Raw genomic sequence first — 19,616 nt, forward strand, 5'->3', positions numbered from 1 at the left:
GGTAGATGTCCACCAGCCTCACTGATTCAAAAGCCTATTGATTACTCTTAACTGGTTGAGCCCATTTGTCAAGAAAATTTGCATGGGTATAGCTATTGCACAAGCTCATTGGAGCCACACGTGAGAGTTGGGAAAAAGGTAGATACCCAAGCATGGATGAGCAGCCTGGAAAGAGCTCAGCTTGGCAAACCCTCACACTTGAGGATCTAGTCTTCAAAGCCTGAATATCCTGTTCACCTCATGTTTACTAAAGGATGAAATTATTAAAATAAAAAAAGTTGAAATTGTAATTACATGTGAATTGAGCTTTCACTTTCACCCATGAATGGTTTGGTATAAATGAAAAAAATGTAGGATTTGAAGTCAGACAACCTGGGTTCAAATGCAAGTTGTCATCAATTAAGTTTGTGATGTTGGGTAAGGTGTTTTGGGTTTAGATTCTCACTCCATTTCTAAGCACATCATAGCGCAGATATGACACTGGATTCTCAAAAGCTAAACTGGATCAGGTACATACCCTAGCAATTCTAAATTGTAGAGGTACTCTGTATTAGGTCAGCATGTCAAAGCATCAACTAACTGAAATCAGAGCAGCTTACCATTGGAAAAAACTGACCATATGGGGATGTCTTTGTGGATCACAATAATGCTCAAACATTGCCTATAGATTTGCAAAGGTTGTCATTGATAGCAGTAGATGGAATAGCCACCAATACATTAGTGATGACATAATCAACACATGAAGTAAATTGGTAGAAGAAGAATATAAGTATCCCAGTCGTATAAGTACCATTTAGTTGGTCTAAAAGTGCATATATTTTGGAAAGACACTGTAGTTAGAAGCTAGGGCTAAAACATAGGACAGAGAGGATTGACAGGATTTGACAAACAAGTTTTCAATAAACCTAAGTTATTCTTACTGCTCCCCACATATCAAATAGCTTCTTTGTGGAGAATTTATGGCACAACAAAGGCAAATATCATACAACTAGAGCAGGTTTAGATTAACATCAACACAATTAGAATAAGTAGCCATGCTGATGAAAGCATGATTCCTTCAAATAATTATTGAGATCTAAAACAAATGAAAAGACACAGAGAAGCTAAATAATAATTTAATTTCTATCCTTCATTTTGTTCTGAACCAATGATTCAAAATGTCTTCAGTCCAAGGACCACAAAGATAAGGCCAAACACTCTAGCCTTGTCTTCATCAGAAGAAGAAAGAAAATGGAGAAAATGTCACTTTGGCAAGTAATGTAACTGTGCTGAATATCATAAGTAAATGACTAATAGCAGAAACAAAAGTATATATATATATATATATATATCACATATAAACATACATGCAGAGTACACACACACACACACATATATATATATATATATATATACACAGATACATACATACATATATATACATAAACACACATATACATATATAATGTCAATATATTATACACATATGCACACACATCTTGATAATATCTACTGTGTGTTTATGTAGATAGCTAGATATACAATATAAATATTAAAATAGGGTGTCAGGACCACAATACTCCCAAGTAATTTTTCAGATTAAAATATAATTGAGAAATATTTAACAAAATAAATAAACAATAAATAAACAAAAAATAAACAAATAAATAAACAAAAATAAAACAAAATAAATTTTAAAAATACAATGGAACATAGATAATGCTACTGTGTGCTTTTCTGAGTCACTATGTTGCCCACAGGGATCCTTATATAGAATTTAATGATCCTCCTTTCTAGTTGTTTGATACCATTACTATGAGATCAGTCCACAAATTATTTGAAAAACATTACCAGTTCCCAGAATACTATAGGAACTTAATATGTGTCCTCTGATTATCTAATTGATTAATTAGACCACTGATAATAAATGAACTTTGAGAAACATAACTCTAGATGATTTACCCATATGCCATATTCCCCAACCATACTGTTAAGTTTCTTTTGGCAAGAATCAGGTGAGTGGTCCATAAAATCCTTGCCTTTTCCTCAATAGTCAATGGCCTGCAAATATCAGGTGACTATTCACCTAAAAAATACTATATCTAAGAAGGGCAATATCTAATACCTTTCAGTTGCATTTGCTTACTATGAGATTATTATAAGGGTTTTTCTGACCATCATCCTCCTGGTCATATTCAGGTAAAGTGGTATGGATAAACTAACTCCTTTAGATGTGCTCACTGGAGTGAATAATTCAACTAATTCCCTTTAGTTCAGCTAGCAGATAATCTAGGTGAGGAAGCCAGAGGATCAAGACTGTAGCTCTGACTTCTCTCCATAGAAATTAATTTATTATTTACGCACATCTGCCTGTTTATTTAAAGAGGTGCGGTGGCCTCCACTTGTGCACTTGTACAGAGGAAAACATCACACTGAGATCTCAAGTGTCACAGCAATTAGTCAAATGGGAAAGATGATGCTCCTGGATGTTCAGGGACACTGTACTTGATAATCTTCAATTTGCTCAATATTACAATTAAGGTAACTTCAAATTTATTATAGCCTTAATAATGTCAACATGTTTCCATTATCTCTGGTGTACATATTATTTTTAACCTACTCCACATACAAGAATGTATTAGTGCAGTTTTTGGCTGCGGTAAAGTGGCCCTCTAACATGCTGTGAAGGACTTAATAACCTTGTAGAAATGGCTTACTGATGAGTATTTAAAAATTATTGGGAAATCACTCAGTGATGATAAAAAATAGCATTACATTATCATTGGCTTGCTGATAGGTGTTTCATGGGAGAAGGAGTGATTCAGGGAAGACAAAAAAAAAGGCAAATATACAAAGGTTCGTGGCAAAATTAATCCATTGACAGGCATTTATTAAAATCTACTATGTCCCAGTCACTCTAATAGGTACTGGAAACAGAAAAAAAAAATTAGATGGTCCCTGCCCCTGAATGGCTTATATATTATTGGGGGAAATGGTATGTATGCATCTAAATAGATTAAAAATTACATATAAAAGAAATAAAATGTAATTTCAGAGTTGAGGCAAGAACATTAAGATTGTGACAATAATATTGCATCATTCATTGCATATGTTCAGTGGTATTTTATGAAGATCAAACATTTTTAAGAGAAAAGGAAATTATATCCCCCCTCCCCAAATTTGATGCATCATGGCTAGAGCTGCGAGTGATGCAGCATTGATAGGACATTCTATATCCACATTATCCAGAATAAACATTAGGGAGAGAAGGTGGACAGTTCTTCATAGTACTAACCAATTACCAAGACCTGTCAATTCCATTTCCAACTATTATTTGGGTGTTTGCTTTTCTTTGTATCTCCAGGGCTTACCACACTGCTTGTCACTGAAGTGTTTAATTCATGGTGCTGACTGATTGATCAATTGGATAGTCAGTAAAAGGGCAAGTTTAATGAAGGGAGAAGTGACCCAATTATGACAATTTGAAAAGAAATGGAATTCGGGATAGACATGTCATTTCCAACATTCTGAATATGACCAATGATGAGGGTTTGGATTTTCTTTCCAAAATTGAACGATTTCAAGAATATAGCTAGCCTCAGACATCCCTTGGACCCGAAGAAATGTGGCGATGCTGGCAGAACACTATGATGGGGATATTGAGGTAAACATTTATGTAACTTCAACCCTTTCCACTGGTGGGAAATTACTGATAGGTTGGGATCCTCCATTTCCCCTAATTAGACCAGTGAGTGAGGGATTTGCAAAAACAATTCCAGAGACTCACACTTTAATATTAACTAATGTGCACTTGGCCTACTTTCTGATTTTCCCACTGAACATATAGGGTCAGTTTCTCATCTTACTCTGCACCCCTGTGGAGAGAGCGCCAAGCTTGGAAGTGTAATGTCTTCAAATGAGGTTTTCTTCCTCCCCTTCCCTTTCTCCGCTTCCCACAGAGAGCTTCTTCCGTGCCCCAAAATATACAAAATCCATCTTTTCAGATCGATTGTTGTTTGTCCTTCACTCTCAAAGAGGACCCCGAGATCAGGGGGGATACCATGACATGTATATGAATTGGATTTAAGTGAGGGAAGGCTGTGCAAAGTCACCAGCCTCATTTTCTGACTGAGATTTATGGGGCTTGAATGTATCGACTACATTTACTAGCTTGGTAATCATAGCGGTGTGGAGTCCTGACCACAAAAATCACAGCTTATTATTTATCTGAAGTATCCAGTTTTTTAGCAGTAGGGACACACGCTAGGCTGCTCCTCTGGGTATTAATCAGTGACTAAGCTCTCTTCCACAGTTGCTACGTCCTTTTTCACTTGTTTCCTCCTTCTCACATTACAGATTCTTTAATACCTAACTGGCCTACTGTATTCATTCATTTTTTCAGTTAATAGAAGCTGTTTTCAAGGATCTAAAGAATCATCCAATAGGGGAGGGATTAGACTTATCATCCTTTATCTCAGAAGGAAAAAAAATGTGAGAAACACTAGGTGGAAGTAGCAAGAAAATGATTTCAACTCAATGTTAAAAAATCACTTTCTCTGGGGGCAGTTAAGTGGCATAGTGGATAGAGCATCAGCCCTGAATTCAGGAGGACCCGAGTTCAAATCTGGTCTCAGACACTTAACACTTCCTAGCTGTGTGACCCTGGGCAAGTCACTTAACCCCAGCCTCAGGGGAAAAAAATCACTTTCTCAAAATTAGAGGTATTCAAAAGTAGAATATACTGAGAGACAGCAGTTCCCCTTCCCTGATAGTAATCAGTTATATATGAGATGATCCCTTGTTCTGCATTTTGTAGAGTTTCTTGGGCACATATAGGTTGAAAGAGTCAGACTCTAACATCCCTTCCAGTTATAGGATTCTGTGATTCAACAGTCTTAAGTACAGTTCTGCCTAGTGATAAAACATTAGAATCAGTGAGTCATTATTTCATCTTTATTTCTCTATCTCTTCTCATTCTCTTCCGGAGCACAATGATTAAAGCAGCTAACTTTGGCCAAAGAGAAATAAAGAACCACTGAAATTTTCATTTTTACCTTTTTTAATCCAATTCAATATAATTCAACAATTCTGAGTACCTGCTATATGTCTCCACTGCCAAAGTCAAAGATACCTTCTCTTGTGTTTTTTGTCCGTTCTCCAATGAGGCAATGCTATGACATGCAAATGAATTGGATTTAAGTGAGAGAGGGCCGTGCAAGGTCACCTGCCTCACTTTCCCCCCTAGAGTCATCTGGCAAGATAAAGATCAAGAGGACTGGAGATGGCTCTACCTGAAATGGAAGAACTTGGCCTTTTAAAGCTCAATTTGACTGAGTCCATACCGATTCAGTGATTAAGGCTAGATAGCAATTCAGGCAAAGAATAGCCTCTTTCACTTAGTCCAAAGAAATCTAAAATAAATAAATATATAAATTGGGAAGGGGAAGACCTTCAGGATTTCTGGCCAAAGCAAAACTGACTGCTATTCACATCCAATCTGAGTCAATCAGGACCCAAATAATGACCAAATTGGGCTTGGCCTAATACCTATTAGTGGCCCCCAGTGGCACATTAGAGAACTCACCTGACTATAAATCAGAAGATTCTAGGTTTGACTCTTGGTTGGCTTGGCTGTATTAGAACCCTCAATGATTTCAGTGGCTGGTATTATTGAGAAATAAAGGCTTTGTGGATGACCTTAATGACAAAGTCTATATCTGAAAACTAGCTTAAGTATGGAAAAGCTCTCAACTAGGTTAACCACCATGGATTGAATGTTTCTGATCATGATCAAAAAAGATGCAAAGATAAAACTGGCCTCAGTTTTATATATCTTTACCATCCAAACCTAACTAAAATCTCTAGCTTTACTTACACATATACATGTACTTATACTTACATTACTGCCCTTCACATATTTTATGATAACCAGACAAAATTTGTTGATGTTTATCCCAAAGGGTACTTTATCTCCCACATCCATATATTTTCACAGGCTGTCCCCAATGTCTTGCATTGAATGTATTCCTTCTTCAATTCCTCACCCTTGCCCATGAGCACCGCTCATTCCCTTCAAAACTCAGCTCAAATTCCATTGCCACATAAAGTCTTTCCTCCCAATTGCTAATGCTCCCCTTAATTATCCTTTAATTATACGCATCTTGTGTATAGTTCACATGTAAATGATGCTTCCTGTCCCCCACAGAATGTTCCTAGACTTTCTTTTTTTTGTCTTTATATTTTGCACATAGTAGGCGCTTATTAAAATGTTTGATTTGTCTTGCTTAGGAAACATCTATGGAGTTGATTTGAATTGAATTGATGGATGATGACAGGAAACCAAGGGAAGTCATATAGGAATGCACATAATACATGATACTGGACACAAAAATAAAGACAATGGTCCTGTTAACCCTGATGAGTTAAATAATTTTTAGTTCTGCAAAGCATTCATCACTACGGTGAGGAGGAGGAAGATCAGGTACCATCTTTGAAAGAAGTCAAAATGCAGTAGAAAAGCAGAAACACATGCAGGCAGAGAGTAGAAGCAAGAATACGCAATGAGGAATCAGGAAGACTTGAGACCACGAGCCAGTTTCACATGCATGCTGGGATCCTGGAATTCACTCTCTTCTTCTGAAAAAAAATGCAAATAATTCTAACATCTATTGGGTAATCATGAAGTTCAAACAAGTAAATGTTTATCAACCACCATGCAATCCACAGATCATTGCATCAATGCCAGCTATTGAAATTGTAATTTATAATATTCTATAGTTAGGTGGCATGGTGGATAGTTCCATATCTGATGTAAAGAAAACTCTTATTTATGAATTCTAATCCACCTTCAGACACTTATGAGCTATGAGACTCTGGGAAAGTTATTTAATCCTGTTTGCATCAGTTTCCACATTGGTAAAATGAGCTGGAGAAGGAAATGGTAAACCAGTCGACTATCTTTGCTTGGAAAGGACAAACTGGTATCACCAAGAGTCAGACATGACTGAAGTGACTGAAGAACAACTAGTAATATGATGATACTGTTATCATAATCATGAAAATTAAAGCAGCAGGGTATGAGACTAGAAAACTGCTCTCAAAGTCAAGATGGCCTAGATTCAAGACCAGCCTCATTCTAGAAGGGAGAGAAGGGCTAAGGGCAAAGTTGAAAATATACTTTTCAAATCTCAGGCTAGACTTTGACAGGCAGATAGGACTGATAGTCTATCTCCTGCTTCAATGTCCCTGTATAGCATATGTCTCACGTCTTGAATACACTCCTTGTTTATCTCAAGGTCTTAGAAACCCTAGTTTCATTAAAGACAAAATTTAAGGCTCCCCTCTTACCTGTCTTGATTTCTCCAGTTACTAGCTTCCTCTCGCTCTGGAAACCTCCATGTATTTCCTTCTCTTGTGTTTAGGTTGTTTCCTCTAATAGATGTTAGCCTCTTTCAGCTCAAGGACCATTTCACTGAATCTTCATATCCCTGATGCCCTGTATAGTGCCCAGCACATAGTGGTTTCTTAATAAATGCTTGCTGAAGGAGCTAATGGCTCATTGAAGACTTGGTCAGGAAACTAAACAATTTAGGAGTATAAGTGGTGAATAGTAGCCAGTCACAGCAACTAACTACAGATAAGGAAATAAGACGACTGTTGAAAATGAACACTTGACCCTGTTCTGTGTGTCCTGATTACCTAGGAAACTGAAGCATTATGGATAAATTTGATCTTTCACTCTAGTATAGAGAAATAGTTCTTGCTAGGGATAATGGAAAATAAAAACCTGAGGGACTAAAGGATGAAGGAGCACCTTGCATTTCTCTGGGGATAGTGGTCATTAACATAAATGTCTGATAAGATGAACAAGTTGAGTTTAGGCTTTGGAGTATGTGCTGACACATTCACTTAGTGTGAGAGGTAAACAGGCGTTCCCATTATAAAATATATAGTTGTTCTATGTCCTCGGGGTAGTAAATGTGTATTTGGGGAGGGTGGTATTTCAAGAACTGACAATGTACCTATACATGGGAGTATGGGTAATAAAGAGAATGAGAAATTTTCAAGTAGAATCATAAATATGTCACCATAGCCTTCCAAGAAGCCCTGTGGTACAATGAATAGAACAGTAGACTTCAAAAGCCAAGTGGGACAGTCACTAGTTATATCATCAGTCATAGTCTCTTGGTGACTCAAATTCCTCACTATAAATTGTTAAGTTTGAACTCGATGACCAAAGTCCCTTTCAGCTCTGAATCCTTTGAAAGAATTTTGGTATAATATATGAGGCATCGTCCATGATCTTTGAAAAGTTGAGTTGAATGAATGAGGGGAAAAATTAATCATTTATTCTGTGCTAAGTATTGTGTTTGCACTGGGAATAAAAATACAAAACCAAGACAATTATCTACCCTCTAGAGCTTACATTCCAATGGAAGAGATAGCATATAGGGAGAAGAAATGCTGTTGAACTAGAGATAAGCAATTGTTTCAATTTTCAGAAAAGTGAAAAAAATATTTTAAATAATCCTCAAGTAAACTTGATGTTGAGTCAATAAAACTGTAAAATGTATAATTTAAGAAATTGTTTGTGAACTCTGAGAAAGGAAAGATACTAGAATTCCAAGACAGCTTGGGTTCATTAAGAGTGAGTCATACCAGAATCACATTATGTACATTTTTGATAGGGTTACTGAACTAGGAGATCAGGGGAATGCTGAGGCTAAGATATATAAGGATCTTAGCAAGACATTTGACAAAGTGCTTTATAATAGCATAATTAGGTGGTTACAGAATTGATTGACCCAATAGACACAAAGAATGATGATTAATGTCAACCAGGGGGAAAAAAGGTTAGAACACTTTCATCAATGAATTAAATGAAGACAAGGATGGAATGCTCATCAAGCAAAGCTGAAAGGGATAGCCAATACAATGAATAGCAAGATCAGGATCCAAAGAGCTCTCCTTAGCTGGGCACTAACAAGATGAAATTCAATAGTGTTAAATTTGTAACTGAACTTCAATTCAATTAATCATCTAGTAAATGAATATTATGCGTCAGCCACTGGAATATAAAAATGAAAATGAAACATTCCTTGACCTCACGTATCTAGCATTCTACTAGAGGAAGTGGAATAGGATAGCTAAAAAAGTAATTTATGTAAAAAAAAAAAAGATCTAGAGATATGTCATAAATTCCTCAAACTGACCAACTAAGAAATAATTCATTGACATTGGAATTAAGAGAATGAGGAATAAGTACTCTTAACAGAACAATTTCAGAATGAAAATTTAGGTAGCCCATTAATAAAAAAGACTAGAATTCACATTTTCTCCGAATCTTTAAAGAACAAATGATCTCATACATGACATCAAATGCTTCTGAATAGATAGTATCACTAATATCTCTTTATGAGGAAAATGCATTTTTGATCCCCAAATCATAATCAAAGCAGAAAAATATATCAATCCCATTAAGAATTACATACAAAATTACATACTAAAGAGGGGAAAGGGACCTGTATGTGCCAAAATGTTTGTAGCAGCTCTTTTCATAGTGGCTAGAAACTGGAAGATGAATGGATGTCCATCAATTGGAGAATGGTTGGGTAAATTATGGTATATGAAGGTTATGGAATATTATTGCTCTGTAAGAAATGACCAGCAGGGGAATATAGAGAGGCTTGGAGAGACTTGCATGAACTGATGCTGAGTGAAATGAGCAGAACCAGAAGATCATTATACACTTCAACAACAATACTGTATGAGGATGTATTCTGATGGAAGTGGATATCTTCAACATAAAGAAGATCCAACTCACTTCCAGTTGATCAATGATGGACAGAGGTAGCTACACCCAGAGAAGAAACACTGGAATTGAATGTAAACTATTAGCACTACTGTCTATCTACCCAGGTTACTTATACCTTCGGAATCCAATACTTAACGTGCAACAAGAAAATTGGATTTACACACATATATTATATCTAGGTTATACTGTAACACATGTAAATGTATGAGATTGCCTGTCATTTAGGGGAGAGAGTAGACGGAGGGAGGGGAAAATCTGGAAAAATGAATACAAGGGATAATGTTATAAAAAAATTACTCATGCATATATACTGTCAAAAATGTATAATTATAAAATTAATAAAATAAAAAAGAATTACATACAAAAATTATAGAAAATTTTAAGAATTAGAATAAAAAGGTGCATTTTTAAAAATGATTATTTTCAGCCAAGTAGGATTTATATCAGAAATGCAAAGGTGGATCAAAGTAAAAAAACAATCAATGCAATAAATTATATTGATAATAAAAATCACAAAATGTATGATTATCTTAGTAGATGTAGAAGAGTCATTTGGTAACACAGCTTCTATGTATGATTTTAAGATCATCTTAAGAATGTAAAGTAGATGTTTTCCTTCATAGGAGAAGATTAAAAAAACTAAAACATAATTATTTATAATGGAAAAATTAGAAACATTCCCACTAAAACATGAAAAATGGGAAGTCTGAGAGTTGTAAAAATAAACAAAGCATTGGTCTTAGAGCCATAAGACCTGAGTACAATTTCCCATTCCAACACTTAGACACTATGCAATGTTGAACAAAGCGTATGATCTCCATAGGCATCAGTTCATTCATTTATAAAATAGGGAAATTAATATTTTCATCACCTAATTTATAGACCAAAAATTTAGTTTTTAAATCTTGAAGTGCTAGAGAAGCATAAGGTTTTGTAGCATGCTTGTTTATGTTCATTTCAACTATTTGACCTAGCTTTAGAAATACTAGTTATTCTGTATGAACTATAATTCCAGAGGACTAATAATGCAACAAGCTGTGTATTATATGGCATGAAAGGTAAATTAAAGAAATAATTGTGAATGGAATAAGTAAATTATTTTTATTTGTAACAGATATATTTATAGAGTTAAAATTATAATAGAATTAATAGACTAATCAGAATAATAACAGATCTTTGCAACCTAATAAATAAGGATAAATATTTAACAATCAGTTCTCTCTCTATCCTCCCCCAAAAATGTATGCATGAGACACTTTGAACTATAAATTGCATTATTAACATTTTCTCCATAACTTACATGAGTTCAGACAATCAACAAAAGAATCAAACCCTGATTTATAGGCCTATTTCTGAGGTGTAACTACTCCTACTGGAAATTAAACAATGGGTTCTCACAAACTAGTCTGAGTAGACTTCAGTGTACCTCTTGTTTTAATACATGTTCCCCCCCAAATCTGAATTCTTCTGTGCCATTAAAAATTGACCTCAGACCATGTTTCACATCTATTTCATAATTTAGATCTTGGGACATTTTGCCATCTGTCTTTCTCTTTCTCTCTCCTCAGATGAGTTAACTCATTCTGTTTTGGAACTTTGCCATAGGAGCTAAGCTTCATTAGGGAGTAATGTGGACTCATCTTCTAATGTATCTAACTAGTCTTGGAATTGGAGCCATCTTAGGACATCCCTTCTTCTCACCAAACTCCACCATTCTACCTCTTCCACTGGGTTAAGGATGGATATTAGTTATATGATTTCCTTGATAAAGAGAAGTTAGAGATGAAGAAACACATTTTTATTAATTCAGGTACCATACTTTTTCTCCAAATTAAAACCTTAGTGATTTATTTAGACAAATTTAAATGACTTTCTTAAAATCACAACTCCAGCATATGTCAGAAGTGGGATTTGAACCTAGGTTTCATTCATTACACAATGCTGTAGTAATCAAATCGATAATATCTCAAAATCTCATTTTCCTAGTCACCATGACCATATAGGTTTTATCTCTCTTTTTTAAAAAAAGTATCCTTCTTAAAGAAAGGCTTTTATATTTAGATCCCTAGTATCTATTATAGTATCTGACACACAGTAGGTGCATTATAAGTGGTTTTATAAAAATATTCTTTAAATTTAAATAAAAAACAAGAAGCACAATGAAATGAAAACTTATTTATAACAACGACCAAAGACATTAAGTATTTCAGCATTAATGTACCAAGACTCACAGGAGACTTATTTCAAGAAAACTTCAATTTTTTTTTCCACAGAGTTAAAAGAAGAATTGAGCATTTTCAAAAATGTTTTATTAATGTGGTTGAGACAATACAACATAGTAAATATGTTGACACTTCACAAAATAATTTATAGATTTAATGCAAAACCAATCAAAATTCAAATGAGCATTAATAAAAATTAAATTAAAATGATAAAAATTCCATTCAAAAACAAATAAGCAATGACAAGAAAAGGAACTCTGAAAAAAAGTGAAGAAAATAAAGTTTTCTAGGTTTCAAAATATAAAATGGTAATTGTTAAACCTAGCAGCTACTAGATTTTTTTCAAATGAATCAATGCTACAAAGCAATGTAGAAATACAACCAATTTTATGTAATTAATTATGAGTTCAAAATATAAAATATTGGGGAAATGAATCCCTGGTCAATAAATTTTTTTAAAACAAATTTGATAGTAGCAGGAAGTTAAACCATATTTTACCTCACTTACAAATAGCAAATCCCAAGTGAATCAATGATTGAAATAATATTAAAAATGGACTTGGGTCAAATTTTCTTTTTTGTCTCTGTTTCTCCAGACTACTTGTGTCCAGCACATGGTGGGCACTTGATAAATGTTTGTTGTTTTACTGGTTGATGAGAATCCAGAGTCAGATAGCATGGTCCCTAGATGGCTAACACCAACCACTGTGATAACTTCTACTTCAATTCTATCTTGGTAGAACCTATTAAAGTTTGTTCTCTACCATTGTAATCTTTGAAAATCAGGCTCCTCTGAATGTCTTGAAAAGGACTCAGAAATGGATTTCAATGGAATCCAGTTGAATAGATAGAATTTCTTTAGCCTAAATATCTACTGAATTTAGTCATTATGAGACTCTCTAAGACCAATGATGCGATGTGGTTAGAAGGCCATTCTCTTTAAGTTGACAAGATTAAGTAAGGGATGGTACACTTAATACTATGGAGGCCTGAAGATTGGGGTAACTTTGTCTCTGAACTTACCATTGAAAAGCAGAATTCTCAGCTTCCTCATCTGTAAAATGAGATCAATAGTAATCCTTCCCTCAAAGAATTATGAGGCTCAAATGAGATATGTGTAATTTTTTTTAAGAATATCAAAGTGCTTTATAAATATGATCATTATTATTTTTGAGTTTATGGTACATATTTCATTTCCTGTATATGGAAGCAGGTGCCACTTTGTAATGGGCAAAATACTGCAAACTCAGCATGAGTAAGCAATGTGACATGGCAGCCAAAAAAACTGATGCCTTCTTGGGCTACTTTGAGAGAGGAATGGATTCCAGGAATGAGCAGGTGTTATGCTAACTGTAGACCTTCCTGAAATGTTCATATTTCTGGCTACCATAGTTAGATCAGCTTACTTAGCTGTATTGTGTCCAGAGGGAGCAATGAGGATGAGGATGGTCTCAAGATCATCCTATATGAGGATTAATTGGAGGACCTCGGGATGTTTTACCTGTAAATGAGAGGATTTAAAGCATGGGATGATAGCTGTCTGATATCATTAACAGACAAATATTAGTTTTTCTCTACTTCGCATCAGAGATCAAAACCTAGAAAAAGAAAAGGGTCTCATAAAAGGCAAATTTAAACTTAAGGTCAAAGTCAAAAATCAGCTTTCTAAAAATATGAACAACTTGCATATGGATTTGGCCACTTCAAGGGGCAGTAGGTTCTCCTCTCATGGAGGTCTTCAAGCAAAGGCTATATGACCATTTAAAGGGAACATAAAAGAGATTATTGTTGAAATGAGCTCTATGGTACCTTCTAATTCTGAGACTCTGTAATGAGCCTAAGAGTAATATATATATATATATATATATATATATATATATATATATATATACACACACACACACACATATATATACACACACACATATATATATATACATACACACACATATATATGTGTGTATATATATATATATATATATACATATACAAACACACATATATATATACATACACACACATATATATGTGTGTATATATATATATATACATATACAAACACACATATATATATACATACACACACATATATATGTGTGTATATATATATATATATACATATATATATATATATATATATATATATATATATATATATACACTCCATCTAAAAGAGACAGAAATGATCTATTAAATCAATGGAAATGTGTGTTTGTTTGGTCCATGACAGTTATTTCATTCTTCACTACACATGAAAAATCTTTCTAATGATACAAGTCAATAGCTGTTCCTTAAATTTGCTCAAAAATGACTTGGATAAGGTCACACAGCCCAATATTTATCACATATAATAACTAAACCAAGGTTATCCAGACTGAGGTTGGCTCTTGATTAGATGCATCTAAATAGAATATTGTTATAATACAAAAGAGAGACACAGAAAATAAATTAGCTGTAACTTTTCTCCTTTTGCCAAAGTGAGAGAGATCAGGAACAGAGCACAAAAGTTCTTTGCAAAATAAAAGTAGGGTTCACTTGCTTCACCTAGTTTTAATTCTTAGAATGAAGGGATTATAACCCAACCTCTATATTGCTTCTGTTAACTATTATTCTTTTTTTTAAGGTGGGAGCAGAGTATCTAAAAGAGATTTGGGTGATATAGACCCATGATCAAGGATTTAACAGCAGTCAAAAAGAATTTACTAGCCCAAGTCAAATTGTTTTCTGAAAAGAAAGCTTTCAGTTCCACATTTGGAGAAAAGTGGGCAAATATATATATATATGTATATATATATATATACACACACATATATATATACATATATATATATGTATATATATATATATATATATATATATATATATATATATATATATGTATGTATGTATGTATATGTATATATACTGTTAGCCTAAGGCAGCATTTGTTAGCTGCCTGGCTGAATTAGGTAGAATATAACCCCAGGCTTTGTATGAAAAGAAATGTTGCTTTCCATGTGAAGTTGAGGCTTTCTAGTCATTACAAAGCAACAGAGAGTAACAGTAAGCCAATTAGTAAATGGTCCTGAAGAGACCAGATAGTTGGGGACCAATAGAAAGAAGAAGAAAGCCACTAAGTAAGAACAAAACCATTGCAGATGTTGGGTAGAAATGATGGAGATCCTATGTCCATATCCATGCCCAGCAAATAGAGACAAGGCATCCAGTGGAGAGCAGAGAAGCAGCATGCAGCAAGTAGTAGACAACAGCATGATATCCCCAAAGGGGATATCATAAATTTTCAGTTGCCTTGGTCTCAGGGCTCTCACTATATGAGCCCCTGATGGTTACCCTCTGGCAACCAAGTTTCCTGATACATTAATATTTAATCAGGTTCCCTGGATACTCAGTTCCGCATGTATGTGTCTTCCAAGCAAAGGGTTTGGTCACACATGTTTTTAGCCTGTGATCCCTGCACCATTGGTGATATAAGAACCTGTGGAAGAGTATAGCCCACATGAATATGAGAGATCTTTTCATCTCACTTTATTTGCTTTGTTGTTTGACTAACTGTATTTTAGATTGAACAAATATGGAGTCTGTGTGGCTAGTAAAATTAAACATACTAATGGAGATTTCCATGATTTTTGATGGGACATTAATATATAGCCCTCTCTTGAACCTGAATATTTGAGGGCATTTCAGATGCTACAAAACACACCTCTACATGCCCATATACATATGTATGCATGTCACATGTATGTACATCCATATGTATAGAATATCTTAAAAAATATCCATCCTTACTATATAGTTTGGTGTGAGTCCCTTCCCCCTTAGTTCTAACTTTGTTCGTTTTTCACAGAATACAGAGTGAGTCACAGAATGAGATAATGTTGGCAAAGAGTTCTGGAGTCTTGGGAGGCCCATAGTCTCTTGCTCACAATGAACAAGTACATAAAAATATTTAGTAGAATCATTTTTCTTCTACTTCATTCCATTAATGAGAAAATGGCTTACCTTTATTGAGCTGAATCATCTTAACTAAAGACAATAATAATAATAACAATAATAATACTTTATATTCTAAGTATATTATCCACTATGGATACATTTGACCATGTGTGAGCATGTATACACATATGTACTTATGTGTGAATATCCATCATGTATATATATACATACACACATCACATATAAATATATATGTGTGTGTGTATGCCATATACATGGCTTTAAGGTTTAAGAACCTTACTAATATTATCTTATTTAATCTACACAACAGTCCTAATGAAGTAAATATTACAGGTATTCTTATTCCCATTTTGGGACCATATTTATTGTGATTTCATTGGTAGAGGGAACTCCCAAGGAATCAACTCCCTCTACCATTTCATACTAGCACTATCACTTGTAATCTTAAAGTTGCTTAAAGTGCTGAGGTCAAATGACTTGCCTATGGTCACACAGCCAGTATGTGTCAGAGGCGGTATTTAAATCCAACTTTCCAGACTCAGAGACCATTTCTCTGTATAAAGCATTATGTTATCTTTTATCCTTGTGAGTCAATAAGCAGCTAACTCATTCACAGTCAAACAGCTGATAAGGGTTAGAGATAATTCTTCCGTTCAGTCTTTTGCCCAGGCTACCCTGTTGTTTTTTCTTACTAAGTATCATTCTCCATCATAAGGAATCCATGTAAATTGGACCATAATAATTACAACTATGATGTCCTTTAGAGATCATGTAGTCCAATGACATTTTACAAATGAAGAAACTGAGTCAGAGAAGCAAAGTGATTGCTCCAAGCTCACATGGTACTTACATAGCCCCACCTAGGGATGAAATCCAAATCTTTGCTTCCACTTCCATTGTTATTTTTTTATCCAATGAGTCAGCGTACAACACTTCCTTTCTTTGATGTAAAATAGATCATATGCCAAGGCAAAAGACTTTTACTAAAATCATAATCCTGTACAAGTCCAGCTTCAAGACAACTACTTGACATAGCTGGTCCATCAAGTTGACTAGGATTGTAAAATTCACATGCAAGAGTAAAATCTGCCTATTTATATTACTCTGGAACAGACACTGAAACAGATATTTGGCAACTAGCCAATGTAGACAGGCAAACTGATGGCTAGAGTCCCTGGTATGAATTTCTCTTTTTTTCCTTTTTTTGGCCTAAGATACTCAAATAAGCCAGCTCTGATGATCATTTTAACCAGATAATTGCCATAGCTCTATCTTGTCTAGTGTTTAGAAGATATAGCTTATGTATTTGACTAAAGTTTTCCCCTTTGAGTCACTCAACCAACAAACATTTATTAAGCCCATACTATGTACCATATATTGTATTAGGTTTGGAGAATATGAAGTCCAAATGAAACTGTATCTCAAGGAGTTTAATTGCATATGTGTGAACTTGTATGAGGGCACATATGAACATATGTATATGTGTATGTGTGTGTGCGTGTGTGTGTGTGTGTACATACATATCTACCCCCATATAAAATACATACAAGGCAATTTGGTGGGGAGGGAATTATCATTTGTGTGTTGGTAAAGGCTCTGGGTAGAAAGTGTTGTATGAAGAGAGATCCAAAGGAAACAAAAGCTCCTCTAAGGTACAAGTGAGGAGAGAGATCTAGGCAGGGCTTCAGCCAGTGCTGAGACCTGGTGATGGGGAGGGTGGATTTGGATGGATTTTGACTGGATTACACAGTGAGCATAGTGGCCTGAGTCTGAAGGAACAAAGTTCCAAAGGTAGGTGAGGTCCAGGTTGTCTGAATGTTTTATAAACCAAATAAAGGATATATATTTTAAAATGATGATTAAGATAATGGAAAACCATTGGATTTTATGAAGAAGGGTTGTTTTCAGAAAATCCCTTTGACCCCTGTGTGGAGGATACATTGGAGTGGGGAGAGATTGGAGGCAGGAAGACTAGTTAAATGTCTTTTATAGGGGCAGCTAAGTGGTATAGTGGATAGAGTACCAGTCCTGGAGGTAGGAGGACCTGAGTTCAAATATGCCCTCAGACACTTCACACTTCTTAATTGTGACCCTGGACAAGTCACTTAACCCCAATTGCCTAAAAAAAAAAAAAAAAAAAAAAAAAGTCTACAAAAGGCTAGAAGTAAACTAGGCCAGTGATTCTCTATTCACAGATAAGGCTGATTTGCTCCACCCAATGAGATGGGATGTAAAGTAGATCTGCAAAAGGGAGAGTAATAATGGTAAGAGTGGCCATGGCAGAGATTCCTTTGTAGAAAAATGCTTTTGCAGGACAGCTCATTTTAGTGAACCGCTCATTTACTAAATGCTCTCTGAGTCCTGTCTAGGATTATCATTGTGCTCCTAGGGACAAGTGTATTTAGCAGTGGGCTCCAGCACATCATTATTGTGAACCCTGGGGCCCAGAACCATAAAACAAAAACTTGGCAACCTTTCAGGTACTCTTGGGTTATTCTTGTGGGGGGAGGGAAGGAGGAGGACATTATTTGGACTTTATGAGCCATAAAGCAGTCAGGAATGAACCTACAAGATGAAAACAGAAGGCTCATAAAACAGAAGAAAAACTATTTGGGTAAGGCAAATATTTCCATTTTATATTTCCAAGAGGTCGGTATAAACAATAGAGAGTTTAAAAATATTTTTAAAAATTATGAACACTTTCACTTGCCGATGTATTAATTAATGCAAATGCAGAACATTGTATCAGTTCCTGATCAGAAACTCCCATTGTGCATCTATGCTGTAAATATGGTAGTGAATAACCCTAAACACTGTCAGAAGATTCTTTTTTCCACTTCTAAATCCTAGAAAATGATTGTCAGCACTCTAAGCATATTTTCACATGCTCAAGGAGGTCGGTATCAGTCTTCAAAAGGGTGCCTTCAAAAACAATAGTGCATGTACCCATTCTGCCCACACAACATTCACTTCCCCTGACCCAGTGGGATGGACCACAAACAGAAAAGTTCAAAGGTTACAATAGTATGGTTTGAAGGCTGATGGGGAGTCCGAAAGTCATCTCATTTGATAGATAAGGAACTGAGGCCTAGAATGATTAGTTCTTTAGAGAAATGATCAACAGAATCAGAATGCCAACTTTCTTTCTCTTATACCCCTTCTGAGAAAGCAGAAGCAGTGGAGTTCGTTAGTCCTTCCACATCATTAGAGTGAGGGTTGTGGGAACCCCACGATCTAGAACATCCACATGCAATTTGTTGTCCCTCCCTTTGTATCAGAGAAGTCTGAAATTTTTCTTTGTCATTTATGGGGTGTTTGTATTACCTTATTTGGTGATAAGCTCTGTCATCTGCTGGCCTTTGCATGTCATCTGCAGCTTCCATAAAACTTTTCCCACGTTCCCATTTCATTTCTTAGGCCAGTAAGACAAAAACCATGATGGGGAAAGTTGCGATGTGGAAGGGATAACTGTATATGAGGAAAAGATAGGTACGTAGATCAGTAACCATACTTTCCAGAAAAGGAGGGGAGCTCGTTTGAGTAAGCTACGAGTTGACAGGGGTAGATCCTGACAGCATGACCAAGAACAGGTATGGGCTACATATTACAGCCCCCATTCACCCCAACAACCAACTAAGACAGTCATC

This window comes from Sminthopsis crassicaudata, chromosome 5 (assembly GCF_048593235.1).
Source record: "Sminthopsis crassicaudata isolate SCR6 chromosome 5, ASM4859323v1, whole genome shotgun sequence".
Lineage (NCBI taxonomy): Eukaryota > Metazoa > Chordata > Mammalia > Dasyuromorphia > Dasyuridae > Sminthopsis > Sminthopsis crassicaudata.